This window comes from Anomaloglossus baeobatrachus, chromosome 3 (assembly GCF_048569485.1).
Source record: "Anomaloglossus baeobatrachus isolate aAnoBae1 chromosome 3, aAnoBae1.hap1, whole genome shotgun sequence".
In the NCBI taxonomy this organism is placed as follows: domain Eukaryota; kingdom Metazoa; phylum Chordata; class Amphibia; order Anura; family Aromobatidae; genus Anomaloglossus; species Anomaloglossus baeobatrachus.
Genome location: NC_134355.1, coordinates 435968990 through 435987823, shown reverse-complemented (window position 1 = coordinate 435987823; position 18834 = coordinate 435968990). Strand labels below are relative to the sequence as shown.

At 42.8% G+C, this 18834-nt stretch overlaps 2 long non-coding RNA genes across 2 annotated transcripts in view; one reads left to right on the top strand and one right to left on the bottom strand.

Annotated features, from left to right (window-relative positions):
• The window catches only part of LOC142296611 (uncharacterized), a 119027-nt gene extending 106334 nt beyond the window's left edge, over positions 1-12693 (top strand). Inside the window, exons 2-4 of the long non-coding RNA XR_012751659.1 lie at positions 2092-2205; positions 8624-8771; positions 12607-12693. This is a non-coding gene — a long non-coding RNA (uncharacterized LOC142296611). The remainder of the gene's footprint in view (positions 1-2091; positions 2206-8623; positions 8772-12606) is intronic.
• A 5180-nt stretch (positions 12694-17873) lies between these two features.
• The window catches only part of LOC142295391 (uncharacterized), a 50163-nt gene continuing 49202 nt past the window's right edge, over positions 17874-18834 (bottom strand). The window contains exon 4 of the long non-coding RNA XR_012751448.1: positions 17874-18477. This is a non-coding gene — a long non-coding RNA (uncharacterized LOC142295391). The remainder of the gene's footprint in view (positions 18478-18834) is intronic.

The following is an 18834-nucleotide window of genomic DNA, read 5'->3' as shown; positions in this document are numbered from 1 at the left end:
CCTGTAAGTGTAATGGCAATGTTTATTAACTGTATGTGTACTTTTATAATGTGTTTTTTTTTTTATGTGTTTGTCTGCCATTGGTTTCAATGGGGCTCGAGAGGTTCGTTGAACCATTCGTCGAACCGAACTCGAGCCTTCAGAGGCTCGCTCATCTCTACTTATGAGTGGCTTGCACCATGCAGTGAACCCTCTGATTTTCTTTCATGCAGTCTTCTCGTTATGGTAGATTTGGATATCGATACGCCTACATCCTGAAGAGATTTGATCACTTGGTTGGATGTTGTGAAGGGGTTTCTCTTCACCATGGTAATTATTCTGCAGTCATCCACCACTGTCTTCCATAGTCGTCCAGGACATTTTGCATTGTTGAGGTCACCAGTGCATTCTTCCTTTCACAGGATGTACCAAATTGTAGTTTTAGCCACTCCTAATATTCTAGCAATTTCTCAGATTTTTTTTCCTGTTTTTGCAGATGAAGGATAGCTTGTTTCACCTGCAAGGGGAGTTCTTTTGACTGCATGTTTACTTCTCAGCAAAAACTTTAAGATGCAAGCACCGAACCTCAAGCTCAAGGCTTTTTATGTGCTTAATTGAGAATGAAATAACAAAGGAATTGCCTGCATCGGCTCATAAAAAACAGTCTTTGAGCTATTGTACAATTACTTTTTGGTCATTTAAAACTAGGGTGGCACATGTAAAAGGAGCTGAAACTCCGAAACCCTTCATCAAATTTTAATGTGGCTACCCTCAAATGAAAGCTAAAAGCTAGGACTTTATGTCCATATCCATTATATAACTATAACTTGAAATGTTTCAGTAAAAGGGTAAAAAAAAACTAAATTTGTGTGTATATTTATTATACTGTATATTTATCATCTTTCTATCATCTATCCATATGTTTAGATAAGATTGCTTTATTAATTGGGACAACTAGCTTTAATTTTCATGAAGAAAAAAAACAAAAAACATTCCAAACATTAATATGCCATAGCCACTTTATACTGTGTAGAATTTTTTTTCAATACAGAAGTACTTTCAGAATTTGTATATTACCATATACACATGAAATGTCCTTAATCCTTCATAGACAATTATAAGCATTATTCAATATCAGATCTGGACTCTAAATGGTGCTTTACACGCTGCGACATCGCTAGCAATATCGCTAGCGATCGCACCCGCCCCAGTCGTTTGTGTCACTGGCACATCGCTGCCCGTGGCGGACAAAATCAGTAGTGCGCGCCACACGTACTTACCTGCCTAATGACGTCGCTGTGGCCGGCGAACAACCTCTTTTCTAAGGGGGCAGTTTGTGCGGCGTCACAGCGACATCACACAGCAGGCAACCAATAGAAGCGGAGGGGCGGAGAGCAGCCGCATTAATGACACCCCCACCTCGTTTCCAGAGGACGCAGGAACGCTGTTGTTCGTTGTTCCTGGGGTGTCACACGTAGCGATGTGTGCTACCTCAGGAACGACGAACAACCTGCGCCCAGCACCAGCAACGATATTTGGGAAAAGAATGACGTATCAATGATTTGGTGAGTATTTTGGCTCGTTGGTGGTCGCTCGTACGTGTCACACGCAATGACGTTGTTAACGAGGCCGGATGTGCGTCACAAATTCCGTGACCCCAACGATATCTCGTTAGCGATGTCGTTGCATTTAAAGTGGCCTTAAGACGTGTCAAACACAGGAACAGCTACTTCCAACTTCAATGTTTCGGGTTATGCGCCCTTTCTCAAGCATAGGAAGAATCCATGTATGCGCTCTTTTCCTAGAATTTTTTTAACATGTTTAATTTTACACTGGGTATTGTGGAAAGTAAAATATGATATTAAAAGCGCATTTTTGGGATGGGAATTGGACTGATTTTTTATACGCTGATGGGAGCGAGGCCTTGGGAAGATTATAGAGCTCCTGGAAAGATAAAATATCCCTGAATATTAGGGAAATCCAATAACTGTGTGATTAATACATGATGATTATATGCAGATCTAATGTTTCAAAGCAGTACTGGTAATACGTGCTCAGAAGAACAAAAACAAAAATCACCACATTAGTCACAAGTAATGTTTTTTTCTGTAGATCTGTATGGTGAACGGTTTTATACCAATAGTTGCAACATTTAGAAAGGGGAAAAGAAAGAGGAAGTTGGACAAGTTGCATATTGTATGTGCACACACAAGAAAATCCCAGCTGGTGAGTCTTCATTTATTATTATTGTCCAGTAATCTGCACAATTATTTACCAGCAGGAAATACACAGAATGTAAAACAGACAACATGGATGTCATGTGAGGCTTCAAAAAAACAAATCATGGTGGGCACTACAATGGTTACATAATTGTTGCTTCAATTGAGTCTGTTTTTGCCTTCCAGGTATGGATTCCTGCGGTTTCCTCCAAGCATCCAGAATTCCATTCATATTACCTAAATCATTGGGGTAACTGTCATCATGTGACATCAGCCCGAGTATGTGTGAGAGATGGGAAGATTCGACTAGGGATTTCCAATTATTACAATCTATGTAATACTGTATAAGTATTGCATTTTGTATCATACAAATCATATACCACCAATCATCCCAGGAATAACTGTACAGTAATATGTATAATATTTTAACAAATATGGCACTCCTGGATGCAGTGGCGTAACTTAAAGCCCATGAGCCCAATGTAAAAGTTCCAACAGGGCCCCCAATAATTGCAAATCTTTAATAGCATTGCTTTTTTATATAAGCCAAAGGGACTTTTGGGGCTCCCTAGGCTCCGGGTGCGACTGCAACCCTTGCACCCATTATAGTCACGCCTCGTAAGTATAATGAAGAAAGAGAATCCAGCATACTATTTAGTTGCAGGTGATTATTTATTCATGTTATATAATCCAAAGAGTAAAATAGTAACATTTTGGGCAACAATATTAGACCTTCATCTAAAACCCGGATATTATATAGCAAAAGAAGATCAGAGTAGTTCCAAAAATGACAAATTCGACCACTGGTGTGAATTGAAATGTCACTATTTTCTACTTTGGATCAGATGGCATGAATAATTATCACTAGCCGTGGAGGCAACCCAGGTGCTCCACAGCATGTCTGCTGCACGGCAAAGCCGTCATGGCTCCGGGACGCACCACTTGGCAGCAACAATAGCCGCCACAGAGCACCAACATCAAGTGAACAGTTAAAAAAAAAAATCTCACCTTCCACATCATCTCTAAGAGCAAAATAAATGGAATCCCTCTGCAGTCTCCTGTTAATTTAAAAACATGTGGGCCAAATGAAAGGAATGCTGGTACCAAGAAAAATAAATAAATAAAATAAATAATGAGGGACAGACTATACAATATAACTATAGAAGAAGACACTGATTCATGAATTCTTATTATTACACACTACTATACCTAAATTGCTTTGATAAGTTGCAAAAGTTTGTGACTTTTGTTGCTTTCACGCCAGGCTTATGAGACAGGGAAGTTTGACCCTACAGCTCTACTAATGATGTACAACACTCTGTGGGGTTCCTTATGCTAGAAACCTTACTCAGTAAAATTTATGGCCTGGAGCACAAAGACACACACCACTTTTCAGACGCTTCTGATTCATAAATCATAAATATGGACCATGACCATCCGAACCCGGCCTTGACTCGAACCCTAAACCCAATCTAAATCAATATGGACCCAAACGTCTGCACTGTAAAATAGTCATGGGAAGGGCTAGGGGACTGCAAAAGGAAGCAAAATGGAGGCAATTCCCTTGCAAACAAATGTAGATGGGGAATAAATAAAAAAAAATGACATGGGGTCCAGCCTATTTTTGATAACCAGCACAGGTAAAGCAGACAACTGTGGGCTGCAACCCTCAGTTGTCTGCTTTACATTGGCTGGTTATCAAAAATAGAGGGGATGACAAGCTGTTTTTTTATAAAATGATTTTTAAAAAACGACATGGACTCCATCCTATTTTGATAACCAGCCAAGGTAAAGCAGACAGCTGGTGGCTGGTATTATCAGACTTGGCGAGCCCAGGGTTATTTGGCCTTGCTCAGGCTAAAAATAGCAGCCTGCAGCTGCCCCAGAATTCTGGCGCTTTTCCTGGGTTTTTCCAATTGCCCTGGTGCAGTGACAATTGGGGTAATACTTTTGGGATAGATATCAGTTGGGATTTGACAGCTAGCATCAAGCCTAGAGATTAGTAGTAGATAGGCATCGATCAGACACCCCCATTACTAACCCGGCAATTGTAGCATTAAAACACACACACACACACGAAAAAAAAATTGTTTATTTGGATAGACTCCTACATACTCCCCTTGTTCACCAATTTATTAATTTAAAGAATTCGTCAAAGATCCAACTTAATCCAATTGGTGAATAATTAGTCCCCCACCCTCTCTTGTTCTGTACCTACCACTGACCTCGTTCTGAGATCGTTCCCAGTACAAGGCTCATAGGTCATTTCCAGTTAGCAGTAGACCCGGGTCTGCTGCTGACCGGGAATGACCAATGGAGCCTCGTACTGAGAATGTATCTCCATATGAATCGATGGATGTTGAGACATTACACAATTGGATTACGTCAGCACTTTACCAATTTATTAATTAAAAGGAAATTCTCAAACAAGAGAGAGTGAGGGAGTCTTTACTCATTAAATTATTTTATTCCTGTGTTATCAATGGGGGTATCTGATAGACTACTCTCCTTTAATAGCCCCTGGGCGTGATGCCAGCTGTCAATTCCCAGCTGTCGTTAACAGTATTACCCTGATTGCTATAGCAATCGGAAAGAGCCCAACAAAGCTCTGTGGCAGCTTTGGGCTGCTATTTTTAGCCTGGGAAGGGCCAAATAACTATGGGCTTTCCCAGCCTGATAATACCAGCCCCCAGCTATCTGTTTTACCTTGGATGGGTATGAAAAATATGGGTGAACACGCTGTTTTTTTTTAAAATTATTTAAAATTTAAAAAAAATTGTGTGGGATCTTCTCCTCCATTTTTGGTAACCATGCATGGTAAAGCAGACAGCTGAGGGCATCCAGGATCTCCTCGGGAAAAAAATTGTGTTTTAATCTTTGTTTATGTTCATGCTGTCATCAATAAAGGCTGCTGTGGCCATTTATCCCATTGTCACTCAGTTTCATTTAATAATGCCATAGACCCCTTTCAATACCCTGGTCATATGAATTTGTTTGATAAATTGGGGCTTTTACTATTGAGAGGTTAGGATGTGCAGATCAAAGATTTTCACCAGAATTCTATCATAAAACTGTTTTGAAATGTTGCAAAATTATAACGTTTGATAATTTTATGCCTGCCCTGTAGAGTTTTGAAACGTGGGTGGAGCTTAGGGGAGGCGATGGCCAAACACAGACAGCAAATTCATTATAAATTATGCGCTAAAAGTGACAAAAATCACAACATAAATGTTCTGTAGTCCTGGACTGGAGGGTCTTTCTGACGCTGGTGCATGGCAGCTGAAAGATGTGCCAAATTTAACAAGAGGCCCACACCACTTAACAAATTTTTACCATCTTAGGCTGGTACTGGCTGTGTTGTGTGACAGTACTTCTCAGACAAGATGCGTCTTGTGACCAGCTGTCGAAAGACTATTTTGGTGCACAGATTTTAGAGTTCTGATTTTGCTATAAAAATAACCGAGCTTCAGAGAAGTCGCAGTCACATGTGACTTCCATTGAAGGTGAACGCAAGTGAGTTGGGTGCAACTTGCAATCAGCAACAGAAAATCCAATAAGTTTGGAAAGATTGGTGTTTTACAGTGTAACACCATAGGAAATCATTAGTTGCAAAGTTACAGTGCAGCAATGTGATTTGAGGGTCGCGCCCTAGCCTTGCTTTAGTACACTTGGATCAAAACTGGCATGAAAAATGCCCACTCTTGATGTATTGGAGGGCAGAGATAAAGCTAGTTTGTACAGGCGGTTGTGCCAAGGTCTGCAGCTCTTCCTGTTCACTTCAACACAACTGCTTCTCTTTTTAGGAAAGGTGAAAAGTACAAGGTTAAAAATTGGTCTTAAAAATGTATATTGCGTTGTATTACGGTAATTAATACTTTTTGTACTGTAATAGCTTTGTAAAATGTGTAAACAATAAAATGAGAAATGTGTTGAGAAGATAATGTACTGTAAAGCTAACTTACCAATCAGGTAACACAATGCCGTGATGTACCAAGGCGGCTGAATGACTGACATTCTGGAATAACCTTCCTATTATCAAGAAGGTGTTGAAACTAGCAGATATATGGCGCATGCCTGACAAGGAGCTTTCAGTTTTAACACATAGAAAAGGCTATAAAACCAATCTGAATAAGTTAGAATAGTATCACAAGGCCAATTAATACTATTACATAGGGGTATGATCACACACAAATGAGTTGCAGTTTTGCTACAAGAAAACAAGTTTTTAGGCTTTTTGCAATATTACGCTACATTCCAACAATGAGCTTTTGGTGAGTTTGTGATGTTGCAGAATTTCTGTATTTACGATGTGAAATCAGAAGAAAAAAAATATAAAGCAGCACACCAGGTCTACGGGGTGTATCTTGGTCTTCTTAACAAACCTTGGCAGCGTATTGTAATCACAGAAAAAGGAGAAGAATCCAAAAGACCATGCCATGATAGAGGAATAGTTATAGTAGACCTTTACATTTCATGGGTAAAAAAATTGCAAGTAATCAGACAACAGTATCGAAAAACACCATGAAGATAAAAAAAAAAAAAAACAAACCCCCCCCCAAAAAAAACAAAAAATAAAACAGCATTTCAGCTATGCCTTAATCATTTTAAACAAAGCTGCTTTATTTTTGATACTTCTTGATATTTGGCTTTGAGAAAACTGACATATTAAGGTGTAGATTACAGAAGTTATTAATGTTAGACCCGGTGTGCATGCTGAATTTTTGGGTACAGTTTGTTGCTCAAAACAGCATGCAGTTCCTTCGCCAGCAAAGTCTATTAGAATTCATGAAGGCTGTGCGCATGTTGCTTCTTTTTTGCCTGCTGTTTTTGTTGAAGAGAAAAGAAGCAACATGTCAATTATTCCTGCGTTTTTCACCCGCTGACTTCAATGAAGTCATGAAAAAAAATATATGGAAAAACGCAGGTACCTAATTCATTCAGTTTTGTTGTGGTGTTTTTTTTTTTCATGAAAAACGCATGCATTTTGCACAGGAAATGATGTCGTCAGGAGGAGGAGGAGGAAGAGAAAATTCCTCCATTTTACAAGTTTTAGGATTGGAAGAAGAGTGTTTCAGATCATTGCAATGTTGTGGTATCACCGCATAAGAATTGATGTGAAAAAAAGTTAATAGAACTGGTATGTTGTACACACAGACACATACATATTAAAAAAAACAAAAAACAAACACACACATTTGACCTGGGTACATATAATTTGTTTTAAAAATTTTTTTTACGTGAACTCCCATTTGTTTTTTATAAACAGCACAGGTAAAGCAAACAGCAGCGAGCTACAAGTCCCAGCAGTCTGCTTTTTACCTTGGCTAGTTATTAAAAATATAGGCTAGCTCATCGGGTAAAAGCACACAGCTGGGGGCTGGTATGCTCAGGCTGGAGAGGGTGTGGCCATGATTATTGACCCCCCCTCCACCAGCCATAAGAAAATCAGCCTGCAGTTGACCCAAAAATGTCACATCGATTAGATGCGACAAGCTCAGTGCTTTACCCGGGTCTTCCTGGTTGCCCTGATGCGGTGGCAATCTGGGTAATAGTAGGGGTTAATAACTGCGTACAGCTGCTACTAAGCCCTAGATTTGTGAAGGCAGGTGTCTATGACCCCTTATCACGAATCTGTAAGTAAAAGTAAATAAACACAAATAGAGAAAAAATCCTTTCTTTGAAATAAAAGACAAAAAACACCTTTCACCACTTTATTAATCTCAAAAACACTGTAATCCATACGAGGGCCCACGACTCTTCCATAGAGATCCAGCAACATCTGTGACTTAGTACTCAATGCAGCTTCATTCCGTGAACGAGGCTCCACAGGTAACTCTCGGACATTTCTGATGATCGGTGATGTCACCACATTACTGCTCGTGAGAAATTCAATGTATCGTGCTGCTGTAAAGCACAACCCAGGAATTATTTCCAAGCGGTAATTGAGTGACATCACCAATTGGCAGTGCCAGTGCGGGAACTTGGATCCAAGCTTTCGCAGGGTCCTGCTGTTTCACAAATACTTTTGGAGGGGAAACACACACATTGTCAATAATAAAAGCTGCAATTTTTATGCACCTATCTATCCATCCATCCATTAATTATCCACTTTTTCCCATGTGTTTGGGGGTATATTATGTTTCGAAACGTTCCATTTTATTTAATTGTAGGTGGAGACTATGCACACACTGTGGGATTCGGCTTGTGTGGAGTTCAGTAACCAAAATAAGAGACTTGTGCTAGACACAAATATTCAGGGAGCTTTTATCCCTCTGGGATGAGGCGGACACAAAACTCACGTTTCAAATTGGTAATGTCAAAATGAATTTCCATGAAAATATTCTATGAAATAACTAATCTTTTTATAAAGCTGTTGACTATCCTTATTGAACTTTTGGGTAAACCTTTGTTTTTTTGCCTTACAGATAAAAATGTGAGGAAGCGCTGGAAATCGATAAGATACCGCTTCAATAAACTACAACTGGAGGCCAACCGGAGTAGCTCTTCATCGTGTTCCCTAAAATTTGCTTATGAGGAGCTCCAGTTTATCTTGACAAGCAGAACCTTACGGCTGTACGTTTATAATAAATATTAAACTTTGTACAAATATGTTTCCAATAAATTTGTGCCTATCGCTACTTAATGCTGACTTAAAAATATTTGCAAGAATATTGGCCACTAGATTGTCGGTGCTACTCGCCCAGCTAATTCATGGAGATCAGGTAGGTTTTGTATTAGATAGGAAAAAGAAAAAATTCTCAGCTCACCTGCATCAATACCGCTACTCCTTACGGGTGTCTTGGATCCGCCGGTGAGTCCCAACGGGTTATGTACACCAAGGAAAAAATATAGATTAAGGATCCAGCACGATTTTTCTTGTTAGATAAAAACATCAAAGCTTTATTTTGAATAATTAAAAATAACAAAAACGTGAAGACTTATGATTAAGGACTCTGTATGTTTTTAAAAATTAAGTCCGAAACGCGTTAAGTTCCCATTTTGATTCCTTAAACACCTCAGTCTTCACGTTGTTATTTTTAATTATTCAAAATAAAGCTTTGATGTTTTTATCTAACAAGAAAAATCGTGCTGGATCCTTCATCTGTGTTTTTTCCTTGGCTGCTTGTATTAGATAGGCAGGCAGGTGATAATATAAGGTGGATGATAAATCTTATAGATGCATTGAATCGTCAGAAAGAGGAAGGCCTGCTCGTTAGCCTAGACACAGAGAAGGCATTCGATGGCCTTTTCTGTTCACTACCCTTAAGATTCGGTATCGAAGGACCTTTCCTGCAGGCTATCTGAGCTTTGTACACGAACCCCGAAGCTTGGGTAAAACTCCCTCACGCTTCATAGTCAGCTTTCCCCATATATAACAGATGCAGGCAGGGGTGTCTTTGCTCCCCCTTATTATTTGCTCTATGTATAGAAACTCTAGCTGCGCAAATTAGGGAAAACCCGGATGTGCAGGGGTTTTTGATAGGAGGGCAAGAGTACAAGCTGTCACTTTTCGCTGACTATGTCCTCCTGACAGTGCGAAATCCTCTGATATCCCTACCCTGTCTCCACGCTATTTTGGCTGAGTATGGTACTCTATCAAGTTATAAAGTCAATGCTACAAAAACAGAAGCCCTACTGCTAAACTTAAAACCATCTACCCTTTCAGCATTACAGTCAGCATATGCTTGGAAAAAAGACTATCTAAAATACTTGGATATATTTAACAGGCTCCTAAAAAACACTGTACACACACAATTTCCCTTCTTTCTTTGAGGATCTCAGAAAGACACTAGCCAAATGGGATAAACTTCACCTATCTTTCTTTGGGAAGATGGCCTCTGTCAAAATGACGATTCTTCCAAGGTGTCTGTACTTACTGGAGACACATTCCGTACCGATTCCTAGGTTGGTGATCAGGAGATTCCAGAGATGGCTAAATGAATATGTGTGGGCATATAAAAATCATCAAATCACACAGACTGTGCTGTTGGCCTCTAGAAAAATGGGTGGCCTAGCTTTTCCAGACATGTGGAAGAATTACATAGCCACACATTTAAGGCCTATTCCATGGTCTGGCCTGTCCTTGGTGGGTAAGTGGAACGAGCCTGGTTGGCCCCTGTTCATCCTGCTGCTTTGTTATGGATGAACTCTTCGGGTACCCCTGACGCACTCCTGTTGGGACCTATGGCGTTCACCAGACGTATGTGGTGGATGGCCGTCAAATTCTTTCCACTCATCTCAACCAAGTCCTCATTGATGCCATTTTTATATACCCCAGCTTTGAAGGACAGTACTGACATTAGGGTGGTTGACTCATGGGTTCATTCATGGCTTTTTCACTATATCGATATAATAGATTCTGGCATGCATGCGATCTTACCCTTCTCAACTTTGCGAGAGAAATTTGGAATCCCTAAAGAGGCTTTCTATACATATGCGCGAATACGTCACCTGGCCATATCCACGATTAAATACACTAAGTTTTCCAAACCCAGCCCGTTTGAGGGCATTTGTAGGCTGGGGGCTTTGACGAATATGATATGCTAACTTTGCATGTAGAAATGCAACAGTTGTATATGACATGATGGGAGACATATTTGGGAATGGTAATATCGAGACCGATGTGGCAGACCATTTGGGACCGAACGGCAAAGACCACTATATGCACTACACGAAAGGAAAACTAATATAAGATTTTAATGCATTGGTACCATACCCCGGAGGTGCTCGGTTAGCTTTTCCCTGGCACATCAGACCGATGTTGGAGGTGTACGAGGGATAGGCGATCTCTTACTCATATCTTATGGGATTGTGAGGTTCTTGCCCCCTTCTGGAGAGTGGAGGATAGATTGATCCATGAAGTTTTGGGGTTTAAGGTGGCGCTAGATCCATTTAACTGCCTTCTCAATGTCCCGCCTTTAGGGACCTCAAAAAAACTCAGCCGAGTTGTGCCTCCACGTATGGAATTCGGCGAAATGTTTGTTAGCCTCATTTTGGAAAACAACAACACCCCCCCCCCCACTCTCCAGGACCTGGAATTGCGGATACAAGAAACAAAGTGGATGGAGTACCTTACTGCTTGTATAAACAAATCGGCTGGAAAAGTTTCAACAAATATAGACACCATGGGATCTTTTTATGGACAGTCGCAACTAGTCAGTTTAAAATCTCCTCAAAAATTAATCTACTGGAGATAAATGTGATTTTTTTTTGCAGCAAGCTTAGGTAGTAGGCTGTGTGACATGTCCAATAACATTCAATCATCCTGTATGATGGCTTTGAGATGCCCCCCCATCCCACCACAAGTGACCTTGTGAATTTCTTCCACAATACTTTTGTAAACAAAAGCACAACTTCCAAATCAGTTACTGAGACCAAACCTAAATGACAAAGAATATGGATTGGTTCAAAGCAACCAGCTATAGGTGGGGAGACCAGTGACCACATTTCAAGCCCAGTCCCAACATGCTGAAGCAAAACAGTTTGGACCAAACAATGGACTACCTTGTCAACAGAGGGCTGACCTCTCCGCAAACTCTGAAACATATTTGAGTTAGTCCAAGATTTATTTCATATGTAAATGTGAGATATAGGTTACCAGGTTACCGTTTCATTAGCTTTGTTAAAGAATTGTTTAAAGGGAACCTTTCAAGTCCAATATGCACCCAGAAACAAAAGCCGTTCTGGGTGAATATAGTCACAAGGGCATTATTTCTCCCGACTAGTCTGCCTTTTTAGCATGTTAGCACACCCACAGAGGCGTGCTAACATGCTATTCAATGCCAGAGTCATCAGCATTGACGCACATACCTATCCAATGTCAATGCCTCTAATTCTGGGTTTACGCTCAGTGCGCATGATCACAAGTCTCTGCACTTCTGGTCATGCGCACTAGACCTCTCTGGAAGCAGGACATGCACACCGGGCTTCATAGTGCGCATGACCGGAAGTGCTGGGTATTCTAGTCATGCACACTGACCCTAAATTTAGCGTCTGAGGTGTTGACAACGGACAAGTACACGCGTCCATGTCAAAGATGCAGGCCATTGCATATGCATGTTAGTCGGGTCAAATAACACCCTAGTCCCTGCACTCATTTGCATCTCATAAAGGATCACTTTTTCTAAAGATCTCTTTATCTAAGCTACTATAGCCTGGGATAGTTAAGCAGGGATTAGAAATATGCACCCAGAACTGCTCGTGGTTCTGCGTGCATATTGCACCTGACAGGTTCCCTTTAATTCTTGATGTTATTAAAAATGTAGTTAATGTAATGTTTTCAGTTTGCATTAAAAAAAAGTCTGGTTTATCACATTGTGTTTTTTTGGGGGTGAACACAGTAAATATACAAGACAAGAAAAACTTTTTACAAAATACGTAATTACTTACTGGTAATGTGTTTTTTCAGAACCCATGACGGCACCACAAGAGAGAGGGATCCGCCCTTCAAGGACAGGAAACCTACAGGATAAAGAGAGGGACGTACCTCTCCTCGTATCAGTTACAGAGCATGAAGGAACCTCCAAAAGAAAAGGTTAATACAACATATGGACACCACCATAACATTTCTTTGTGAAAAAAAACAAGTGTGAAAACTGAATACAAAAAGAAAATGTGACACTATCAGGTCGTCACAGGGTACTGCACAAGCTGCCCTTCTGTGCAGTATTCCGCCTCCCTCTTGGTTCTGGGTCCCTAACTAAATGGTGTTGCCTCCAACAGAAAATCAAATCCTAGATACACCCACCAGACACACCAGTGGACGGCTTGAGTGGAATAGAGTCACCCACCTGGGGGGAGGGGGGGGTCAGGGTCAGTCTGTGTTGAGTCTGAGAGTGGAAGGAGAGGAAGTCGGGAGTGGTGACTCCTGATGGACTGTCTAGGTTGCAGATGGTAGTCTGGGCCTAGAGGAGTCGGATCCCCGGTCGCAGGGGATTGTGGCAAGGGGCATGGAACTGTCGAGGAGGACAACCGGCAACCTAGCACTATCACCGGTCTGGGACCGAAGGCACGACAGGGAACACGGACCCTAGGTTGGGGAGTTGCTTCAGGCAACCAGACAATTCACCTGTGAACGGAGCCTTTATGATCTGTTCCCACCCGCTCCAGAATCGGGGCACTAGCGCAACAAGGGGGATAGTACTTTCCAAATACAAATCAGTCCAGAAAATCCCAAGCGTGAGCCCTGAGAGCAAGCTCCCATACTTAGTCATAGTAGGGAGCGGGGCCCGGCTAGTTCCATGCTACCGGGCCATCAAGTTGAAGTCAAACTAAGTGCCAGGAGGCAGGTCATGGATCACCAGGCAGCACTATTAGGGACGGGACCCGGACGAGCTCCCATCAGTGGCAGCGGTACCCAGAGACTTGGTTTACCCGGTTGTCAGTGTCTGCTTATGAACCGAGTGAGTACGAGAGTGACCCCTTCACCTCACGGCACCCCTCACAGAGTCCCGGGGCACCTCCCCTACCCGTGGAGGGTTACAACACCTTGCTGTCCCACTTCATCACCTCGGGTACTCCCAATGGCGGCGGTACTCCCCAAATTACCATACACCACGGGTGGCATCACAAACTACATACCAATTCCCCTGTAAATATTCCCTTTATATTTGAGGGCCGCACGATCCCCGGGTCCGAAAACCCTCGACCCACAGCGAACCCGGATCCGAGCAGCTCGGCTGCTTCCACGAGGGCGACACAAAAACACCCCACTGCAGAAAGGGAATATAAGGGTACCATCATGCGTTCCAAAAAACCCCCAAAACATTACCGGTAAGTAATTACGTATTTTTCCTTCACCCTATGACTGCATCACGAGAAAAGTATAGCGAAAAAGAAAAACACTCTAGGGAGGGACTACAGCCTGCAGAACCGTTCTCCTAAAAGTGAGGTCAGAAAAGGATAGATCTAACCTATAATGTCTGTAGAAGGTTGAGAATGACTACCACGCAGCCGCCTTGCAGATCTGCTCAATCGAGATTTCAACTCTTTCTGGCCATGAAGATGCCACCACGCTCGTGGAGTGAGCCTTCAGACCTGTCAATACGTCCATACCACTAACTGAATAAGCCAAAGTTATGTCTTCCCTGATCCACCTCGCTAGAGTGGATTTTGAGACCTTAACCCCCTTTTGACTACCCTGAAAGGAGACTAATAATGACTTAGCTATTCTCCAAGCACTAGTGACTGATGGGTACTGCATAAAACACCGTTGAACATCTAGACAATGTCACTTCTCCTCCTCATGATTTTTTGGCCTATCACAGAAATGATGGAAGCACAATCTCCTGGGATGTATAAAATTTAGACACTACTTTAGGGAGATACGCCGAGTCAGGTCTTAATACTACCCTGTCTTCAAAAAAGTGAGTGAGGGTCAATTGACAGGACCTGAATTTCAATAACCCTGTATGCCGATTTTAGGGCTGCCAAGGGGGACCATCTTTAGAGACCGGCACTTAATCAAAATCTTATCTAAAGGCTTAGGGCGGCTTTGCACGTTGCAACATCGCACGCGCGATGTCGGTGGGGTCAAATCGAAAGTGACGCACATCCGGCGTCACTTTCGACATCGTTGTGTAAATTCTATATGATACGATAAACGAGCGCAAAATCATCGTTATCGTATCATCGTTGCAAGCTCCGACTTTTCCATAATTTTGCTGCAGCGATGGTACGATGCTGTTCCTCGTTCCTGCGGCAGCACACATCGCTGTGTGTTACGCCGCAGGAGCGAGGAAGTTCACCTTACCTGCCGCCGGCGGCTCTACGGAAGGAAGGAGGTGGGCGGGATGTTTACATTCTGCTCATCTCCGCCCCTCCGCCGCTATTGGCCGCCTGCCATGTGACGTCGCTATGACGCCGCACGACCCACCCCATTAGGAAGGAGGCGGGTCGCCGGCCAGAGCGACGGTCGCAGGGCAGGTGAGTGCATGTGAAGCTGGCGTAGCGATAATTTTCGCTACGCCAGCTATCACAAGATATCGTACCTGCGACGGGGGCGGGGACTATCGCGTGCGACATCGCAGCATCGACTTGCGATGTCGCAACGTGCAAAGCCCGCCTTAAACTGGGGACCTGTCAGGGCTGATAAGACAACGTTATGATCCCAAGGGGGAAGGGCTACCATACGCTTAGGATTCAGCCTAGAATTTGCTCTAATAAATCTGGCAACCCAGCGGTCCCCTGCCAGATCGTAATTATACAGGGCCACCAACGCCGAAACCTGAACCTTAAGCATATTGACCGTCAAACCCTGCTCTAAACCTCTTTGCAAAAACTCCGGAATTGATGGTATTGATATCTCCCCCGTGAGACAAGCACTTGTAGACAATAGAAATTTCTCCTAGACATTACAATAAATTTTCATAGTCACTGGCTTTCTACTCTGCAATAAGGTGGAAACTAAATTGGGGGAAAAAAACCCTGCTACTCAGCAGTGCCCTCTCAAATTTCAGGCCATCAGGTGTAATCTGCCTGTCAGAGGATGGAAAGTCGGCCCTGAGAAAGGAGATTCGGGACTTCTGGAAGTATCCACTGGCTTATGACTGACATTCGATTTAGCCAAGGCCTCTTTGGCCAGAAGGGAGCTATCAGAATCACCTTCGCTCTGCGTCCCTTATCTTCTTTAGGACAGTTGGACTTAGTTCTAATGGAGGAACGGCATAGGCTAGGTTGAAGTCCCATTTCATTAACAGGGCATCTACGCTGTAAGGTTACTCCCTAGGCTTTAGGGAGCAAAATTGCCCGACCTTCCTGTTCTATTTGGTGGCGAACCGGTCTATAAAACAGGAATACCCCACTTCTCTACTATCTGCTTGAAAATGGACTGTTTTAGGGCCAATACCACCTGCAGCTCAAGAAATCTGCCATGCAATTGTCTTTTCCCTTTTATATGTACTGCTGATAGCGACCATAAATATGTCTCTGCCAACTCGCTTCCTAAAGCTCAATGTGGCCAAAACTGAACTGATCATCTTTCCTCCATCTCACCTACACCCTCTACCTGATCTACCTATTACAATTAATAACATCACGCTCTCCCCAGCACACAAAGTTCGGTGCCTCGGAGTGACCTTTGACTCTGCCTTGTCCTTCATACCACACATCCAATCCCTGACCACCTCCTGCCATCTTCAACTCAAAAATATTCCCAATCTACAAAAATGCTAGTGCATGCCCTCAATCTCCCGCCTCGACTACTGTAACATCCTCCTCTGTGGTCTCCCTGCTTACACGCTCGCCCCTCTCCATTCCATCCTTAATTCTGCTGCCCGACTGATCCACCTCTCTCCTCAATACCACCCTGCTTCTCCTCTCTGCAAATCCCTCCATTGGCTCCCAATCTTCCACCGTATCCAATTCAAATTACTAACACTGACCTACAAAGCCATCCATAATTTATCTCCTCCGTATATCTCTGAACTTATTTCTCACTACTCTCTAAAACGCAATCTCCGATCCTCCCAAGATCTCCTTCTCTCATTCGCTCCTCACGCAACCGACTCAAAGACTTCTCCCGAGCATCCCCAGTCTCCTGGAACTCGCTGCCTCAACATGTCAGACTATCTACTACACTTGCAAACTTCAAAACAGAACTTGAAAACTCATCTGTTCAGAAATGCCTATAACCTTCAATGACCTCACTGCTTCACCACCACCACCCCACCACCGCGCGGAGCTGCCGCCCAACCTACACCCCACCTACTGTCTCCTCCCCAAAATCCTATAGAATGTAAGCCCGCAAGGGCAGCGCCCTCTTCCCTCTGTACTAGTCTGTCTATTGTAACTTATATATGTATTCTGTTTGTAACCCCCTTCTCATGTACAGCACCATGGAATCAATGGTGCTCTATAAATAAATAATAATAATATTATTATTATTATTATTATTATTAATAATAATAAAACTGCAGGATTTTGTCTGCTATTGTCATGAGTAACCTGGACCTCGTGCCCCCTTGATTCAAATACACTACAGTCACCTTATTGTCTGACAATACTTTTGTATGATGAACTGATAGTAAGAGCAGGAGATTCATTATTGCATGCTCCACAGCCAAGAGCTCCCTGACATTCGAGGAAGAGACTGCCTCTTGTGTCAACCAACCCCCCGTGAACTTGATGGTTCTGTAGGTGGTCCCCCAACTTGTGATACTTGCATCGGTGGTAATAACTATGGATACCTGTACTGACCAAGGCACACCTCTTGTCAGGTTCTTCCGGTTCAAACACCACTGTAGGGGCCTAATGGAATTTGGTTGCAGCATTATTTTTTTGTTTAACCGGTCTCCTAGAACTGCGTAATTTCCCAAAATATTGAACTGGAGGGCTCTGGCATGTCCCTGGGCCCAGAGGACTGCCGGCATAGTGGACATTAGGGAGCCTAGGAGAAAGAGTGTCTCTGAGAGACATCTTTGGAGATGCTACTGCCTGCAGCAGCATCTCCAAAGATGTCTCTCAGAGACACTGAGAGCCTGCAGCACTAGATTGCATATTTTTTTCACTACGTCATACACATGCGTCGGCATTCAGGTCCTATACAGGCGCACTACAATACTTTGATCTGCCCTGAGCAGGACAGATCAAAGTGCACCTGTGCAGGACCTCAATGCTGGCGCGTGTGTATGACGTAGATGTGTCATGCACCGCAGATTAAGAATAGAGAAGACCGAGATAGCCGAAAGGGGAGGCGCTGGTCCCAGAGAACGGTGCCACCCATCCGACAGTTGTGCACCAGAGCGACCTTCTAGGTGAGTATTATAAAATGTTTTTTATGTTCTACCCAGCGGCCTGGGCTCTTATATACAGCATGTTAGGGACTGGATTTGTGAAACCCGTCAAAGGTCGTGAGCTGGGAGAATTCCGAAATCGAGAAGAATTTGCAGTCCAATCTATGATGTTCTCAACATCCGAAAATCCCCCGTACTGCCATAAAGCACCAACGTCAATGGCTACAAATTTGTAATGTGTACCAGCCACCGCAATGTAGACCACAGAAAAATACTTTGTATAATTAAACAAGCGTGATCCCGATAGTGGTGGCTTCTGAACTCATACATGTTTGTTATCAACGGCACCCATGCAGTTTGGGAAGTTGGCCACATTTTGAAAGCCTGCTGCAACCTGCCACCAAGTCTCCTCGGTTGGGGAGGGAAGGCATCACGATGGGCTGCAACCTCTGCCAGAACATGTGCACCTCACAATTTCAGAGATGATTGATTTACCAACCCCAAATTGAAGGGGCAGGGATGTGTAGTTCTCTCCTGTGGACAAAAACCTGCAAAATACAAGTAAAGAGAATTAGAAAACACACACAAATATAAACCATTGTATGCATTGCAGAACTATTGTCCTATTGCAAAAAAGGATCAAAACACAAATGTTTATATATAAATCACTCTGAAGCAAAATCTGTGGTGTTTGTACCAGTGGCCTTTTTTGTAAAGGGATTTTGTGAGGTTTAATGTTAATATTACTGCCCTACATTTTACTAAAATTTGGTGGTGCACTCATCATCACTGACATCATGGAAGGAATATGTGCAGTGCTAAGCTGACATTGCAATGTAATCATTCACTGTGGGGACGTAGCCAGCGCATATGCATTCTGCCATCTCTGGCGCCATAATATTGAC